Raw genomic sequence first — 16,889 nt, 5'->3', positions numbered from 1 at the left:
GTCAATTTGAAGTGGAAGTACAAAGTTTTGAAACCGATTATGACCCAAAAAATAATTGAATTTACTCCGATACAGGTATACATAAATCCTACAAGTGTTTATTGCAAATAGCACGGAGCAGGTGCGTCGGAACATTTTAGGAACGAATGTTGGAGTATAAAATATATAAATAAATAATCGCTTAACTAGCAGATATATATCAAGAAGAATATACAGACATTTTAGAGAGTAAAATATTTAGCAAATTTTGTTCACACATTTGTTAGCTTTATTTAAAAAAAAAGGAATTACATCCTTTTACCATCTCTTACTGTTTTTTAATAATTAAAAAAAAACAGCTTTTGTTTGTCTTTGTATAATGCAATACTTTTTGGTGAAATTTGACTAATATGATTCCACAAAATATTCCACTACTGCTTTCTATATGATAAGGTGTACATTTTAAGAAAAATTTCATTGTTAAGCTTCATTATACTATCTATAAACACTCTTACCTACGATTGTACCTACTTCTCGCGGTACTCATCTCAGCTCTTCGATCCAATAAATCGTAAAACCAATTACAGCCAGCCATTTCAATGCAAAGCAATGGTACGCCAAAGGCACAACCAATTCAACGTACGGGCACTAGAACGCAGCAATCTCCATCTCGAACTCGAGCCGGTTGAAGGAGACGGTATCGGAGCTTTGGTGGAAGACCAACGGTTGCGTGAAGCTCGCGCTTGACGCAATTCAATTACAAACAATCATTGCGAAAGGAATGATTCCACGCACAGTCCAGTGAAGAATGCGGGCAGTTGAATGTGTTCCTAGCGTGGTATTATTTCTGCTCATCCCGCAGCCTCAAATACCACGGGGAAATTCCTTTGCAGCCAGAGTCAGAGTCCTACAAGCGGAATGTTCCCCGCCGAATGGGCAATCTAATTCTTGGAGCTGTTCCACGTGAGAAGCTTTAAAAATGCATGGATCAGGGTAATTCTTGCTAATAAAGCTATCTGCTTCGTAACAAGCATCGCTTCATGGTTGGGAGCCAAATTTGCTGCGAGAAAAAAGTGGTTGCTATCGTTCCCAGTCAGGAGGAAAAAGTATGATCGAATGAAAACTAAATCTGTATTTATAAGCATTTAATGAGCACGAATCATTCGATGCTTCGCCATATTCTGTTCGTTCGAAGAAGAAAAAAAAAAGAAGCAAAAGATGTTCACTTACACTCAAATGCTTATGCTGTGCCGATTTTTCGACCCAGTGAACATTTCGCGAACGTTGACAATTCGGATTACACGCGGCGACGATATTCGAGGAAAAATGGCAAAACTCAATAAATCCAGCGGGCGGTAAAAATTCGAATGCGCATTTCGCCTGTTTGCAGACAATTAGTAAACATGCTCCAGCAACGGAAGGAAAAGGAGGAAACAATTGGCAACAATCGAATCGGTTTCCAAAGCGATTCCGCACCGTATACGCGGTACACCAAATGCGCACGGGCAGAGCGCGGGGTTGCGTGCCAAAAAGGCAGCCCCAAGCGGGTGGCATGCTCGGCCTGTTCGTTTCCCACAGGAATCGGCAAAGTTGTTTACCTTTTCTAAGGGTGGAAACGGGAAGGAGGAAGCGACTTTTCGTTTGCCCAAACTGCTAAGAGCTTGTTGACAGTTGGCTGTAAATGAAATTAATCAGTTTTAATCTCTTTGATGATGGTTGGCGTAATGGCGCTGATGAGCGCTGGGATCAGGAAAACCATCCGTTACCCTTTTTTCCATTTTTTGAGGGGGTAAATGAGACTTGACTTTGTAGCCGTTACCGGTTGGTGGGTGTCCCTCGTTTTGATAGATGGTAGGGAACAAGGGGGTAATATCAACGCATTAAAGAATATGAACATTTGGCCAGAAGTTTGAGAGGTCGTTTTATTCACTTGCTCGGTTTCCTCGCCTGATTATGCTTTGCACTTGACTGGTTGATAGTAAAGGATGTGTTAATGAATTCATTACCAAATATTGTTTCGGTAAGTTTTATTTTCAAAAGATAGGAAATGACTTTTGAGAGCTACTGAAGTGGTGCTTGAGATACGAAAGTTAAACCAACTATGGATAAGAAAAATTGAAAGTAACTTTGTCTCTTTGATGTCTAGGTGTGTGTGCTCATGTACATTATTGTTAACGCACTTATTTAATAATCAATGTGTCGGTTCTGTGTAATGCATTTCCCCTCTGCTGCCCATTCCCTAAGTGCTTTTAGCTCGAGAGAGCGTTCAACCACAGCGTTCACCCACAGATGGCCGGTTTAGATGGTTTCCCAAAACTCGTACGATAGTGCGTTTACGATCTTTCGGGGCAATATCACGCGTGGCGTACCAGATAACTCCGCGTCCGCGCTCAGCAAAACACGCTCGATAAGCGTTTATGTCATCGTTATGGAACGCGTTCGACATGCATGTGCCCGTGGAATAGAAAATAAACCAAACAAAAACAATTCACGTGACAATCGAGGGCAATTTCCCTTCACAGACACATGCGCTCCCACACAAGCATTACAACCGCGTTATCGGTGGTTTTTATTAATTAGATCATAGGCAATCGTGCGCACTTTGCCGCGTGGTTGACAGTTGGTCATTAAGGCGTTAACGGAACTTTGCCGAAAATAGCACCGCGAGTGAATACTGCTCGATAAATCATAATCGCCCACGGAGGAGCCCAGACAGCGCCAGTGGAGGATACGGACCTGCTTATCAGCCTGCAAGCGAGAGTGTGGGTTGCGTGGCGTAGTAAGTGGTTTCGGAAAGACTAACGGATCGGATTGTCTGGTTTTATCTCTGGATTAGGGTATTTAGATTTGTTTTTTAAATCCTCGCACACATGTCTTAATGCAAACAGTAACGCAAACAGTTACTGTAGACAGATTAAAAATGTTCAATTTCGTTCGATACAGTAACAATAGTTCGACTGTAAATCATTTTATTGCTATGTAATCCATGTGTTGTTACTATCGTTGGTAGATTTACCTTTTTCTCACAGTAAAATCAGTTTATAACTATATTTATAATTGAATTAAAATGATAGGAAGCTAATGTAAAAGTCTATGCTGAATACAAGCTCGTTATTTGGCGTGTTATGCTATCTCTGTTCTGTTTATTTTTACAGTTCATGCACATACAAATCGTGCAATCTAGACGATATAAATTAATACTAATGCTAATTTTATCCATTTCAACGAAATCATATAAAAATAGGCAATTCACGCTATTGAATTCTTTAAAAAAATTTCAAAATAAAATAAAATTGCCTGTTAATAAAGTATTGATCAGTTTAATCTCGTATTCCAAACATAAGTTCAATTGAGGTGCGAAATGCGTTGTGAAGTAATCCTACGAAAATCCAACGACTCTCACATTCCTTGAATACGTTATAATTATGAAAAAGCGAGAATAAAGATTTTCGTTTTGTTCGTTTGTTTAGATCTATTTGGTCTATCTATTTATCGTCTATCTTTATAGATACTTTGGGGAAACAAATTATTGGCATGCACAAACCTGTTTATTTATACACCAACAATTGGCATTTGGAGAGTAGCTTAGAAATAAATAAATATATAAGTTTTCGACATTCGACGAATTTAACGCTGCTAACGTCCACTCCTCGTTACATTCACACCACCTAAACCACCATCGTCTGGCCGATTATTAAATAATACCGTGGCCGAAAAGCGGAACGCAAACAGCAAACAGAGATGTTGGACGCGGTATTTCCAATAAATCCGAAAACTTCCCTCGCATTTGCAGTAAATAAAAAGGAGAGCCAATGAGAAATGCAAAGAATAGGACAACAAACCCAATCTCCAGAAAGCTGATTTATTTACACCATCCAGCTGTATCGCGTTCCTGGAATTGATGAAAATCGTTGCAAAAGAATTAAGCACAGTTTAGCGTGCATGAACGAGCCGGAACGGTCCAATTCACATCGCAGCGACCGAGAGGTGGCCGTACAAGTGGGCGGGAGCTCAAGTTTATCTCCCCCTGATCGGTAAAGTGGTTGGGATGAGATTTTCCCTGCGGGAAGTGTGCCTTTGCCGCCACAATCTCAATCGACCGGAGACAGACAAAACGATTCGGAACGCTAAACCGCATCCCGGATGTTAATTTTGCCTTCGGTTACGAGCTTACGAGGGAGGAACGGGATGTGTTTTCGGTTTGCGTAAGCGGCAACTTGTTGGAATGTGACAGCGGTATAGAATCTTCTAGCACTTACTGTCATATTTCTGTGGTGAAGGTACAGCTCTTTGTTGCACGAGAAAGTTGTACGGGCGAAAGTCTGTGCACAGTTGTGTGTTTCAGAAGAAAAGCCTTTTCCTTGACCGCCTAATCGGGTTTGATTGCGTTGAGTTGGCTCGTGGTGGAGCCTTAAATTATAATTGGTTTGCCGAACGGCCGATGTCCGGACGACCTCTCTTACTTAGCACTAATTGAGAGCTTGGACAAAACGGAAAATTCCAAAGTCCCACTCATGGTGGGTGATTTGCATTCTCAAACCTTTCCACAAGGGGCCGCCCAATTTACTGCCTGGAAACGACATTTCGCGATGTAATCCTCTTGCAAGGCTTTCATTATTTTGTCCGCATGCAAATAATGGACAATGGCCTTATTACTACCAATTTAACAACGTATATGATGCCTCACTGCCTCCTTACAAAACGTGCCCATTCAGCCGTAAGACAGAAGCAGCAGTAACGATCTGTCTAGCGCCAAACTTTACTTCCCACACGCGCTTCCCATACGCTGCACGAGTTGTATTCGCGAATTGTCACGGCTTTACACACATACTTATCAGACTCACCGACTGGAGCGGTACGTGTTGGCAAGCAACGAATTTAACTGCCTGAGCCGAAGCCACCAAGTTTTGCTTATTATATGTGGCATTACCTCGAACCCGTCTAATCTATGCGCAAACCTTTCGGGAAAGTGAAAGCACTCAACACGGCGGCTGTTGCTGAACGTCCAAACAAAACACGCACGCACACAATGAAGCGATTTGCTTAGGGAATGGTTTTCTAAGGGTAGCAAGCAGGGGCAAAAAGGGAGAAGCAGCCAGTCTGAGGTTGAAGTCACATAATTATGTATAATTCCTTGCCGCTCAAGCACGTCATCGTCCCGCTGAGCAGTCAGTTGGGGCGATATTGATTGAATGGTTTTTAGCACAAAAGGGAGCATGTTTCAGACAAAAGTGTGTCACCATTAGTACCGGGGGTGCTTACTTCTAATAGCGAATGCTAGGAAGGCGCTACTGGAATGGGAAGCTGGATTCATTCATGCATGTGTGGCACACACCATCGAAGGCGACAGACCGCAACTTGACGGAATCATTAGAAATGAGAAAGAAAAGCATTAGGAGGATTAGAGCGAGTGTTCAGATGACATTTATACGTTCTGAAGAATGAAGCTAACTACTTTAACATTATGAACAATAAGACGGTTTCAAACCTTTATAAATGTTGGGAAGTCAATTCTAGTTATTACCTCATTATATATTCTTAACCTTTTCATTACAAAATGTTTCACTCGCGCTCGAAGTAAGCCAAATACTGTCCACGAGCTTGCGAACTAATCCCTTGCGTAATGATATAAAATATTCCACGAATGCACAAGGGAATGGATGCAATTGAAATGTACCTTCATTTTCCCTTACCACTACACACATCCTTTAATGTAAGGGTACCACCCATGTAAAAGAAAATGCAATGTTTATCTACAATATCCTATCAGGATGCTCTTTTTGTTCGCATTTAATCTAACAATCCCGCATTCACTTTAACTCCTGCATTTTTCATTTCAGTTGGATGCGTACATTACAGACCAGGTGCATCATATCCACTGCTCTAGCCTCTCCGTTTAATTACTTAGCTCAGCCATGAAGCTTCACGGTCAACGCTGGGGGAGTTGAAACGTGCTTTAAGCCGAACGGCATTTATTGACGACAGGATTGAGCGGGAGTTGCATCAGCTTTAAGGTACTGATTATACGTTTGCTGGTTCTAAACATTGAGTAGCAAATCTGAAAAAGAATTGGGTAATTTTCAGATGAATATTTCAACAAACACCGTACATTGTTTTAAAACATTTTAATTTGTAGTACTTTATACAGTACTTACGGTATTTTGTTTGATGTAGAATAAGCCTATCATATGTTTAGTTACATTTAAATCTTATTCATTTTCTTACAGCTTACGGTTCTTTTTTAACACAGTTTCAAATTCCCAGATTGTTGATTAAAGTTTCATAAACTTTTTCGTTTACACATCATAAAACATGTAACCAATAAAGGAACAATAACTGTTAAAACTTTGCCACGGAGCAATAAACAGTGAAACAAGAACATAATGTACTAAGGATGGAAAAATGTGTTGAAAAACACCTCCTTGATATGACAACTCCTGCCACAACTCCAACACGTGCTTTGTCTGTTACCCGTACCAGCCCATCCCATCCCGCCTAATGCACGTGCGAAAGTTTACAAAATATTACAATTCAATCAATTTTGCTTCCCCGCCGAGAGAATAGACAGCCGGTGAAACCGGTTGCACGCCGGAACGGCACATCCGACTCAATAACCTCCCGCCGGGCCGAACCTGCAGCGTAACAGGATAACATAAATGTTTAAAAATCAAAACACTAGAACAAACGCGAACACCATCAGCGTGTGAACACGCCAACCTGCTGCCGCTTTGAAAATGAAGTCTCCGGGCGGTGATAAAAATATAGAATTGTGTAAAAATACAGCAAAACAAAGACGTCCTGAAAGCAATTCACGGAACCATGCAGAACCGTCCTGGGCTGTGGAAATATCCTGCAGGATGTCTGGCTGTTCGTTCCATTCACGATGCAGCGTCTTCGTCTTTCCTGCCGAAGATGCACTCGCTTTCTTCATTGCTTGGTAAGCAACGGTACGGAAAGATCGAGCAAAAACTTCCCTAGCTAGTAGAGAGTTCCAGTGAATGAGCTTATTGGATCTGCAGGGCAAATCGTGTGCAACAGTTGTGTTGGCAAGAGTCTTTGTAGGTGTGTGTGTGGGGGGAGCAATCCTTCTAGAGCTGTTACAAGGGGTACGGTGTGAAACAATCCTTCTCGTCCTATCGGTACGTCAGCGAAGAGGTCAATGATGGAGAAAAGACGCATTTCAAAACGATACAAAGTGGTAAGGTTAATAAAGCTTAGTTAGGTGGGATTTTTCTCGGGTTAAATGCCCTTTTCTCGAAAAGGCCTCCCATCGGACGGCTGAGGAAGCGACGACGCAGAAAACTACTCATCTTGAGCAGACAACCGGTACCGGAATGCGATCCTGGGGCTGGGCGGTCGCTCACAGCCGTGAGCCGCATTTTATCATCGGCTTCACCGTCCAATGGTCAGACGAGCTGTTCTGTCGTAATCTTGAGCTTAGCACGATACTTGGAAGATGGTGCCCGTACTGGTCGAGGCTGTGCGAAGCGCCGGAAATAAGGCACACACACACAGGAGATAAATAATAATAACAACTTTATCTGGTCGTTTCGGCACGAAGCAAGCACCTAGCACAGTGGACGTGCGATTTTGCTCACGCTCCCCGACCCGGTCAGGGCGACTTCTTGACTGTTTGGAACGGTCAACCGTGCGCCAAGAAGTCGGTGGCTCGTCGGTGTGAAGGTGAACCGGAAAATTTGATTAATCTACTGCTCGCCGGGCGGGTTCCGGACAGCCGGGAAGCAGCTTATACCGCTGTGACTTACGCAAAAGTTCTATTTTAATCCCCACTCACCTCGACTCTGCTGGAAAGTGGAAAGTCGGGAAATGCTTTAAGCAAGCCCGAACTGCTGTTGCTGCTTCAACAATATTCCAACCACTTTGGCTGCAAGCTGTTGTTTTTGTGCGATCTGTTTTTGTGTGATCTTAAATTTCTACGAATTTTTGAATCGCACAACGAACGTCTCGTTTGAAGTTACTCCCGACCGCAAGCAGTAACTGACTGTTAAACCATAATTCAATTACACCTCCCGAAAAGAAACAAAAACCACCTGCCTCGGTTAGCCACACAAGCAGCAACCGCAGCCACGGTGCCGCGGTAGTGATGGCCACTTTGCCTGTCCTTCGTCCATTTGCAGCGGCAGGGGCAATTTTCCGTCGGCTGAACGAGAAGCGAATTAAATGGCACAATCGGAGATGCCGATCTACTTTGCGCGATTATCTGCCAGGTTCGTTTTGGGGTGGGTGAGTATTGCGAATGAAAAGAATAGAAAATGGTTGAAAATCAGCGTACTAGCGAATGAAGGGAGAGTAAGATGCAGGAAATTTAAACAGAAATTGTTATGAGGGAAGAGAAATTCGCATACTAATGGTATCTGTGTTACTGGCCACGGGTACCTCGTTTGCATTTGACAATATCGGATTAATGTTAAATTCGTTACGGCGCGCAAGACATCCAGGGCAAAACACACCGTTGCTTAACAGTCCGGTAACGGTCACTTGTTGCTGTAAGTCTAGTTTACCACCCAATGTTGCTGTAGTTCACAAGTGAATGGGGATTTTATTTTGTAAAAGACGAAGCCCTGTATGGAAGTGAATGGACATGTATGTAGAGATAAGAAAATAATAAGATTCTTAATGCACTCTAATGGGATATTAAAAAAAGGTATATGAAAGAATATAAATTAATTTGCAACATATAAACCTGACATAAACGATGCATGAAAATACTGAAAAATGAATTAATATAAAATCCAACAATGTATACGCCTGAAGGTATGCAAATAGTGCACCATCATGTGAACCTTTATGTGAAGAGCCAAACAGAAATAATCATACTAATCATAAATTATTTTTCTGATGTACAGTAAACAGTACAGTAATAAAATATGCAAAAATAATGTAATATATAATCTCAATACAGCCCAATTTCACAACCCTGCTCGTGATAATCGAAAATTATAGCAAATCTACGAAACACTAGGCTTCTCCATCGAGGTCTATTAATCCAAGCCATGCGCCTCCATTAGATGGTCTCAAAAACTGTAATAGCTTATCTTTTTTTTCAACCAATTTTTGTTTGAGTATTAAACATTTTTCATGTCTCTTATAGTTTAATGTGCTTTTATAAATCAATATTCATCGGAAAAAAAGCCCTAGATTAATCGTCGGTGACGATTTCGGCAAGTGTCCAACTATTCATTTCAAAGATGTAGCATACTTGTGGAATGCAATTTTCCCTCTTCCAAGTGTAGACTTTATGCGACTGTTGAGTTCATATTCCAGTAAAGTTTTCCTGCAACTAAATGGGAAAATATTCATTCCCCTGTTCTACGAGCAGTGCATGCTAACTTTACGGTGCTATACGAAGTGCAGATGCTTTTTAATAATGTTCTGATTCTTTCCCTGTCACGGGGGCTACGAAAGGTGCATCCACAATGTCCGTGAGAATTAAACCCCTTTTTAACTTGCTTTTTTTTGCTTCTCACAGTTGCATAGTTGTTTTCGCTTTTGCATTCATTTTCTCCTAGTAATTCACGAAGGCTACTATTCCGCCAAGGTTATGAGTTCAGCGACAAGGAGAAATATGCCAGCGTAAAGAGACATGCTGCAGAACCCTTTATTTTATCGTTTTTGATCTTATTGAAACGTTGCTTTCATGGCATTCAGATTAGGGTTGGTTTTGTCTGCAGTCAGTACCGTTTGTTTGTAGGTAGCTAAGCTGCTCAGTCTTCTTTTTGGGTAGGATGGAGGCTACTCCAGCATTTAGTATGCGTACGATTTATTTATTTAAGGTCGTATCTCAATCTAAGTTCAAACCATTAATGAAATACCTGTAGAAACGAAGAGCATTCGCGAATTAAATATATCCGAAAGAAATAAGACTCCAAATACCCAAAGAGAAATGATGGAATAAATTAACTGATCAAATGTATTGAATAAATGAAGCATTCAAACTTCAAATTATGTTGCTCATGAAAGGTAAATAGTTTGATAATTTAATAAAAAAAAAACTATACACCCATCAAATATCGAATTCATATCGATAGCAATGTGAATCATTCATGTTTCCCCGTTAAACGCTTTCTACGAAATACTTAAGAATCTATTAACGTTCGAGCGCATCATCGATTGATCTTAAAATATCCACTTCAAACGCGCGAAAGCCTTCCGTTGCAGCCAAAGACGTAGGACGTTAATCGAAGCGTCAACGAGAAACGGGTGAGCAGAAGCTGCCCACTGCTTCATCCAACCGATTGACCGATTAGAAACTCCCGATTGGATGGTCTTCGATGAAACAGAAAAGGAAAAAACGAAACAAACCAACGAAAACCCGATTATACGCCTTTACCTATGCAAATGGACCATTTTCTTGGTGACCTTTTCACACGGTTCACCGAAAAAGCGATCCATTACCCCAAAAATTTACCAACCGTACTTGTGCGTGTGCACGGACACCTGCACGGCCATCGGTTTAACTCTTTAACAGTCTGCTGGCGGCGACGCAAATTCGCTAACGAACCATTTTAGGGTAAGTGTCACATTTTCAGACCCCACACTCCACTCCCCAGCAGGGCAGGGCACTTTAGCAATACGGGACAGGGGCGGGAAATTGAATTGCCGACCAGCTTACGGCAGCAAACTTGTTTACACTGCTGTTGGGATGAAGCCGTGCGGCTGCCGTAACGCTGTAGCGAGCTTCCGCGAAACCATTACCTATCCGGTGCCCCGAGTAGAGCGATTTGCATCCATCGAGACAGCCCAACATCCCGGAGAAAGGTACCCCCTGTGTTCGGAAGTATCCAAAGCTTTGGTGTGCTGATTGTGACACCGACGATTAAACTGCCCGGCGGAGCCGATTCATTAAACTTTATCGCTGGCTCGAAACTATCTGCCACCACTATCTTTCCGCGTGTAGCGAGTTTATTGGCAAAAATATTCGATAATTTTCAAGGCGCGCTCGAGCGGAAACGATCGACACCGTGAAGGTAGTACTTTGCATATTTTACACACTTTCTTTTCTTTCCCTCGCGGAATTAGTGCCAGCCAGGAAATCAATCAAAAGCGTTGATTTATGGCAGGCCTCAGGGAAGTGGGGGAGGGGTCCCCAAATTTAAGTCCTTCCCGCAGGGCGCCAAGGTAGAGGATATTGAAATCGATTTTCATAATCATCTCTCCGCTCGAAACTTTCACCCCCATCGAGACTAATCGAGCCGAACGCAGGCCGGCCAGAGCGGGCATTTGCGTCAGTCCAGCACGGAAGCCAACGGGAATGGTGGACACCAATGTGGGCTACCGGTTTGGTGTGGTGAAGTTTTATGCTTCAGTCAGGCCGTAGGCCGGCTAACGCGCAGGGGCGCCAATTTATAAATAAATCTCGAACAGACTCAATCGGGATGCAAGTTGCGTACTGAACGACACCGTGGTGGTATTAGGGCGGATACTTCCTGCGGAAGATGTCACAGTTGAGAGGAGGATGGTGTTGGTGTTGTTGTTTTTGATAGCTTGATGCAAAAGTATGTATCTTTAATCGTTTAGCATTGGGGAAAAGGAAGGAGCAAGATAAACAAAGAAAAGGCTCAAAAGATTTTCTTCCTCGTAAGGTTTCCCTTTGAAAGTCAGTTTTAGATGATCCAACCAAGTTGTAGAATGAACAATAATGGAATTGATTGGTGGAAAAATAAATAAAATAACATAAAACTATCTCTCGTACGTATGAGATCCTTATCAATCCAGGAAATCGTTTACAAAAAAAAGTGATTCCTCCATGACTTGTCAACCTGTGTATTTGTGAAATAAAATATTTCAGTTTGCGACAACCTTTCGTGAAATGAAACGTTTAGCATGAGTATTTTAAATAATTATTCATTTTGTTATCCCTACGCCGCAACAATTGTTATCTTATTCTCGGTCTTAAGCCTAAGGCAGGAGTGTCCGATAAAGCTTCACGGCAACTCGCCTTCTTAATTTGGGCTTATCTCCTCACTTTGATCCTTGTGGATGGTCTAAAAGGACTTTAGAGACTGGGTCGTTTAGTTACTTGCGTAAAACATGGCTTCTTCTTCTTCTTCTTCTTCTTTGGCTCAACAACCGATGTCGGTCAAGGCCTGCCTGTACCCACTTGTGGGCTTGGCTTTCAGTGACTAATTGATTCGCCCCATAGCAGGATAGTCAGTCCTACGTATGGCGGCGCGGTCTATTTGGGGATTGAACCCATGACGGGCATGTTGTTAAGTCGTACAAGTTGACGACTGTACTACGAGACCGGCTTAAAACGTAAAACATGGCTACCCTACCGAAACCCAGGATTTAAGTCGCTCACGCTGTTCAGACGGCTGCTCTAAACGAGTTTCTCTCAACTTCCATAACCTTTTTTATATTACGCATAAGAATGGCCTAGTTGATCGCATCAATATGTTTTATTGCAAATATAAATTTCTGGGTTTTCAAAGCTAGTACATTAAATAGATTAAATGATATTTTTTATTTTTTTGCGCAAAAGTAATATTGTCGTATTTTCAAGTAATTTTCACATACTTTCCCTATATTCGAAGGACTCAAGATATACATAAAAACAAACGTATTAAAAATAAGCTTAGTAACAAGAAATTTCAGTTTGAACCACGCACAACATAGTTGTTCTGATACGTCTTATTGATTGCATATTATTCGTATAATATGTGTTAGATTATTGATTCGAATATAAGTCGTAATTGGCAAGAATGTAGCTCAAATAGTCTCAAGATCACAACATACTTTGGATATTCGAATTGACTTCGTGACTGATAAATTAGAAGTGAATACTTCAGCTACGAATTATAATTAATACTGATTAAGATTATTAATGACAATTGTAAATTACGACTCAAGCCAATGAAAGTGTTCACTGTCGATAGCAAAAGTTCTCAGAGAATTTTGTCAGACGTGTTCACCACTTAACCCAAAACCCATCGATCCCGCCGTTCGAGTTTATGAGGCAAAATGAACGAAAAATTTAAAACGCATTAAAAATACATTCTCAACATGGACAGGACTACATGAAATTTAAAAAAAAATCATCACACTTTCCGCACGCGCGGGTGATAATGTTTTGCGCTCGTTGTGAAGAAAAAATCCCGACAAGGTAACACCAGTAATTGCCGGTATCGTAAATTAATTTATCGCCAAAATATTCCTTTTTCAAAAAAAATCCTCCCCAAGTAAAAAAAATCCATATTTTGTAGCCTGATTACCGCACGTTTGCGGTTGACAACACCGCCGGCAGCACACGGTCAACGCTCACAGGGTCAATCGGTGGACCTGCCACACGGCTCACGGCTTCATTTGGGACGCCGTTCAGCGTTTGGGGTTCGTGCACGTTCCGACCTTAACTAAACACACAGGTCGATAGAAGCTCCGAAGGGAGCTGCCGGCTTGAGCAAATCAAATTCCAACCGGACGCACCTGCCCGACCTGCCGCAGCACCGGGAAATGCCACCGGGAGACCGTGACCGGGCAGTATGTGAGCTTTCGAAATCTGCTATCTGCGAAGTATCTCAACGTGCCAACCACGTTACCACTGCTGGAGGGTTGCTCGGAGCTATTTCGGACACACAACCCCACCGTGTCTAAGATGCCTCACATGCCGGACGTGCCGGACGGGACGGTCTTTTCACCGAAAGCGATCTTTCACTCCGCGGCAGTGCTTTGACGTAAAACTATTCTCACGCATACTTTCCACTGCTTCCCAGTTTTGGGTGGTCAAGATTTTTAGGGGGAAACCGTTTGAACACCCAAAAAAATGTTTCCAAATTTCCCTATCGAATAAGAAAAGCCCCTTCAGGTTGTCCCCACGCTACGGGGTTTTTCGTGCAAGGGAGCTTTTTTTTTAATTTTTCTCACCATTATTTCATGTCGAAACACGCGGGAAAAAGTTTCCCAAAATTAGCTACCCTGCACTCGCACATATACATTCCTCGGTGGTTTTACGTCACACTTTCTATCACACTTGCCTGTATCGACTTTGCCCGCGTGACCGGAGGAGAGCTCACATTTAAGTGGCATTAATTTGTGGCATACTTTGCCGTAAAATCCGTCCGACCTCCGGCACGAGGCACACGCTTTTATTGTTTTACAGGTCGAACATTCCGATGAGGCATAGTGAATAAAAAAAAAGCAGGAATCGCCACTGGCTGGATTCACGCTTCGGCCATCCAGAAAGCACCGAATTGCTGGTTACGATTGGAATGTTTTATTAGCTAGGCACCAATTTACCGAAGGGCCGAGTGAGTTTGGTTAGTGGAAAAAATATTTGCCCAAAAGAATGTAAATATGCACCCGATCAGGCTTTCCGATGGGTTTGCTTTTTGTGTTGTTTTTCTTCTTCTCATTCTCCCTATTTAACATTGCTTTTTGGTAAAATTTCTCCAAGTATGTATGAACTAAAAGTTTTCGCTTTTACAGTACAAATTCATCCGACGGAACGAAGAAGGATGGGGAAATTTCTAACCACTTGTTCGGGTTTGGTGTGTTTGAGTGTGAAATAAAGCTTTTCAAAGTCGGTTTGAAGTTTAAACGGAGAGTTTTGACTTTTGGTACCGTTGTTTCGTAAGCTAAGAATTCAATTCAAAGGCTGCGCTCCCCATGAGCGGAAGCCAGAGATGAGAAGATTTTGAATATTTTTGAATTCAACAACATTCCAACAAAGTTAGAATGGAAATTATGAGATAAGGTTTTTGGTTGGGTTTGAATGAACCTTCAAATTAATCTATTTTTGGGGAGGAGATTTTGGAGCTCTTTTAACAAAACGGTAAAGTAATTTCATAACGGAAACAACACATTGATTTTTTCTGACTTTTGTTAATACTCACTGAATTTCCTATTCTAAAACATGCTCTTGAGAATAAACTTGCTTGTATATTAATACTTATTTAATTTTCTTAACTAAAATTTTGTTGTGGGGCTTTATGTCGTATTTTACATTGGAATTTGTGCCTTCTGCACCATTTTCATTTTCCTTAAAAAGTTGGATATAAATTTGAACTTATACGAAGATTAGTGGATGGGAACTAATAAAAAGTTAAAAAAAAAAAATAATTGCTTTATCAATTAAGCTCTGCATAATCATTATCAACTGTACAACTAGCCAAATGAGAACTTGCAATATTTTCAATTAATGTTCAATTTATTAGCCACAAGTATTTTAACAATTCAAAAAGATAATGTACTTTTTCTTTCATACACACTGAACAAAGTCGTTTAAAAAAGAATAATAGTATAAATATAATAAAAATATAATTTTCTTCTTGATATACCAAATTCGAACGCTTTTGAAGTAAAACATTTAGTTAAACTATACAATGCAAAGAACTGGGACAGTGTTCCTAATAAAAATCACAAAACATGAAAAAAATTATTCCCAGGTTTATGTACCAAGCACACGGAAGCGTTGAAATATGAGACGAATTCTGAGTTTATGCGTGTCTTCCCTAGCCCATTTAATATCGTTTTTCGACCATTCCATTTATAATAATCTTTAAACTTTCTCTCTCTCTCTGTCTCTCTTTCTGTATCTATCCTAAAAAATACTTACGTTTGCAATGTCACTGAGATTCACCAAAAACGTTCGACTACGGCTGCGTTGAGACACACTGGACGTCAAACTTCCGGAATTTCACAAGTTTTCTGTTCACTTTTCAAACACCATAAGTCTTTCAAAACTGAGTTTCACACAACAGAACGTACGGAAACAGTAACTTCCTTGGTACGAAACAATGCTTCAGCAATGCACTCACGTGGTCTGCACAAAAAGAAAACCAAAGTAATGTAAGAGAGGTTTCGGATTTTACACCGTCGGAATGTGCAAACGGCCAACCCGGAACGAACAGACGGGAATGTATCTGATGCAGCAGGTCGAACAGGTATGCACTAGCAATGAAACGTTGCTCTAATTGTAAAACAAACGTTCTCGTGCTTCTAATCACTGGAAAACAAACAAACAAATTATCAAACAAAGATAGTAAATTCACACACGTTTTCGATAGTTGCTCTACTAGACCACTAACAAGGTGCACTGTATAGGGTTTGGAGTAAACTCTGTTGCTTCCGTTCACGTGGCCGTGTGGGACCGTTTTTTGAAAATCGCACCGTTAGAATGAGCCACCACCGTCAACTCACCGATACGAAACGGTCTAGCGGCGAGCCAGGAACTCCCTCCCAAGGTTCAACAAGTGTTATTTCCACGACGTCCTTCCAGCGAATCGTGGACTTCCACTTCGTGAATACCCTTTTTATAAACGTTTGGCCTCTGGCAGCGGGATCCAATCCGCGCCAGCAGACTCGACTCGGCCCGATAACGACGATGACGACAACGATGACGATGACGACGACGACGACGACGACGACGACGACGACGGCTCCGATGGACACGACCGGAAACGGTACCGCACACACAGTGGCAATGTGTGGCCCACACACCTACGCATTTTTCAGGAGGATTCGGGATGAAAATGGTACGGAAGCTGACAGTTACAGTGAACAAGCCGAGAAGGCTTCACCCTGGTTACAACCGCGGGAAGATATGTTGTACCTTTCTTTGAAACTTGTTGGTTCTGGTGGATTTTCGGTAAAAATAAAACTTGAACAAATTGTTAATTGTGCTTAGTCAGATTGAAAAGTTTTTGTTTTTACGATATAAATTAAAGAGAGCGCACATATTAAAAAGTGTTAAAGAAGATACGATTCAAACTTCCAGATTTTAGAGCATTTTGTATGTTGTATAAGAAGTTACGCAATAAATTTGTGAATTTGCTTCAACAACATAAAAAATGATGTTTTTTATGATGCAACGTATTGAACGCCATTTTTTAGAAAGCAAAAACGTCAACGATTTTCAGCAACGTGGTTCAAATTAAAAAGTTTGCCGCTCGGCA

The 16,889-nt window shown here is 41.4% G+C and overlaps 1 protein-coding gene across 4 annotated transcripts in view; it reads right to left on the bottom strand.

The window, feature by feature from the left end:
• The window catches only part of LOC120951429 (uncharacterized), a 34,697-nt gene extending 18,476 nt beyond the window's left edge, over positions 1 to 16,221 (bottom strand). Inside the window, exons 1-2 of one of the 4 annotated variants that reach the window (XM_040370137.2) lie at positions 16,135 to 16,221; positions 15,551 to 15,940 (exon numbers count right to left, since the gene is read on the bottom strand). The gene's annotated coding sequence lies outside the window, so the exon portion shown is untranslated. Of the gene's footprint in view, positions 1 to 15,550; positions 15,941 to 15,990 lie in introns of all 4 variants that reach the window. The other 3 variants (XM_040370138.2, XM_040370139.2, XM_049605164.1) reach the window with 3 other exon arrangements.
• Positions 16,222 to 16,889: the final 668 nt, after the last annotated feature.

The sequence above is a fragment of the Anopheles coluzzii genome, chromosome 2 (assembly GCF_943734685.1).
Source record: "Anopheles coluzzii chromosome 2, AcolN3, whole genome shotgun sequence".
NCBI classification, from domain to species: Eukaryota; Metazoa; Arthropoda; class Insecta; order Diptera; family Culicidae; genus Anopheles; species Anopheles coluzzii.
The sequence above is the reverse complement of the archived record's forward strand: the minus strand, read 5'-3'. Positions and strand labels throughout refer to the sequence as shown.